Source organism: Vanessa atalanta, chromosome 30, assembly GCF_905147765.1.
Source record: "Vanessa atalanta chromosome 30, ilVanAtal1.2, whole genome shotgun sequence".
Lineage (NCBI taxonomy): Eukaryota > Metazoa > Arthropoda > Insecta > Lepidoptera > Nymphalidae > Vanessa > Vanessa atalanta.
Window position 1 is genome coordinate 20,806 of NC_061900.1, and position 2,500 is coordinate 23,305.

A 2,500-nucleotide genomic window follows, 5' to 3' on the forward strand; every position below is an offset into this window, starting at 1 on the left:
TTGTTTTTTTCTCTTATTTTTAGTATACAGAGAAAAATTCAAAAAATTAAAAAAAAAAAAAAAAAAAAAGTTAAAAAAAAAAAAAAGTACAAAAAAAAAAAAAAAGAAATATACATTTTATTTGAAGATGACGATGTGCGTTAACACATCGTACTTTCCTCGAAATCGACATCGAAAAATATCAGAATAGGACGCGTTACACGACTCTGGACTCTGACTCGGACACACTGCTGTGTGAGAGAGAGAGAGTGAGAATCGCGTCCTCGCATCGAAACGACACATTCCGAACGTCGATATTTGTGTTTTAGAATTTTATTATCGTTCATTATCGCACTCTTTCGAGATTGATAATTTACGTTAATGATCCTTCCGCAGGTTCCCCTACGGAAACCTTGTTACGACTTTTACTTCCTCTAAATGATCAAGTTTGGTCAACTTCCCAGCAACGCCGACGGCCGTGAAGCCACCGCGTGTCGGTCCGAAGACCTCACTAAATCATTCAATCGGTAGTAGCGACGGGCGGTGTGTACAAAGGGCAGGGACGTAATCAACGCGAGCTTATGACTCGCGCTTACTAGGAATTCCTCGTTTATGGGGGATAATTGCAAACCCCAATCCCCAGCACGAAGGAGTTTCAACGGGTTGCCCGGGCCTCTAGGCCAGGGAGAACATGCTGATTCCTTCAGTGTAGCGCGCGTGCGGCCCAGGACATCTAAGGGCATCACAGACCTGTTATTGCTCAATCTCGTGCGGCTCGAAGCCGCCGGTCCCTCTAAGAAGAATTTTAATACGCCGCCAGTGAGTTGCTCGACCGAAATCGAGCACACCTAAATGACGACGCCTATTTAGCAGGCTAGAGTCTCGTTCGTTACCGGAATTAACCAGACAAATCGCTCCACCAACTAAGAACGGCCATGCACCACCACCCACCGAATCAAGAAAGAGCTATTAATCTGTCAATCCTTCCGGTGTCCGGGCCTGGTGAGATTTCCCGTGTTGAGTCAAATTAAGCCGCAGGCTCCACTCCTGGTGGTGCCCTTCCGTCAATTCCTTTAAGTTTCAGCTTTGCAACCATACTCCCCCCGGAGTCCAAAATCTTTGGTTTCCCGGAAGCTGCCCGCCGAGCCATTGTAGTAACGTCGGCGGATCGCTAGATGACATATTTACGGTTAGAACTAGGGCGGTATCTAATCGCCTTCGAACCTCTAACTTTCGTTCTTGATTGATGAAAACACCTTTGGCAAATGCTTTCGCTGATGTTCGTCTTGCGACGATCCAAGAATTTCACCTCTAACGTCGCAATACGAATGCCCCCAGTTATCCCTATTAATCATTACCTCGGAGTTCTGAAAACCAACAAAATAGAACCGAGATCATATTCTATTATTCCATGCACGAAATATTCAAGCGGCATTTTGAGCCCGCTTTGAGCACTCTAATTTGTTCAAAGTAAAATTGTCGGCCCATCTCGACACTCACTGAAGAGCACCGCGATAGGATTTTGATATTGAACCGGCGTTTTACCGCCGGCTCACCGACGATATGCTCCGCAGACGTGTCAGTATCACCGCGGATGCGGTGCACCGACAGCGCGGCGCACAAATGCAACTACGAGCTTTTTAACCGCAACAATTTTAGTATACGCTATTGGAGCTGGAATTACCGCGGCTGCTGGCACCAGACTTGCCCTCCAATTGTTCCTCGTTAAAATATTTAAAGTGTACTCATTCCGATTACGAGGCCTCGAAAGAGTCCCGTATCGTTATTTTTCGTCACTACCTCCCCGTGCCGGGAGTGGGTAATTTGCGCGCCTGCTGCCTTCCTTGGATGTGGTAGCCGTTTCTCAGGCTCCCTCTCCGGAATCGAACCCTGATTCCCCGTTACCCGTGACAACCATGGTAGTCGCAGAAACTACCATCGAAAGTTGATAAGGCAGACATTTGAAAGATGCGTCGCCGGTACTGGACCATGCGATCGGCAAAAGTTATCCAGATTCATCAAAATTAACGACTTCGGACGAGACGCCCTCCGTCGATTGGTTTTGATCTAATAAAAGCACTCATCCCATCACTGGTCAGAGTTCTGATTGCATGTATTAGCTCTAGAATTACCACAGTTATCCAAGTAACTGAGTAAGATCTAAGGAACCAAAACTGATATATTGAGCCATTCGCGGTATCGCCTTAATACGGCTTGCACTGAGACATGCATGGCTTAATCTTTGAGACAAGCATATAACTACTGGCAGGATCAACCAGGGAGCTAACCGAGACTTGTTGAAGTCGTCAATTACTCTTCTCGTTTCATATTCGCATATAAAATACACACAAACTTATGCATGCATGTACAATATACGCACAGTATGAAACGAGCGTCTCACCGTATCGTCGATCGCGTTAGACGCGATAGATTTTAACGGTTGACTCTTATAAAAATTTATATGAGACACAAACGCGCTTTAAGCACGCGCGCGCGCGTGCGTGCGCTATAATATATAACG

General features: G+C 45.9%; 1 non-coding gene across 1 annotated transcript; it reads right to left on the reverse strand.

The window, feature by feature from the left end:
• Nucleotides 1-358: 358 nt before the first annotated feature.
• LOC125075439 lies at nt 359-2,261 on the reverse strand. The gene has a single exon (XR_007120206.1). It is a non-coding gene; the product is annotated as a small subunit ribosomal RNA (ribosomal RNA).
• Between the last annotated feature and the right edge of the window lie 239 nt (nt 2,262-2,500).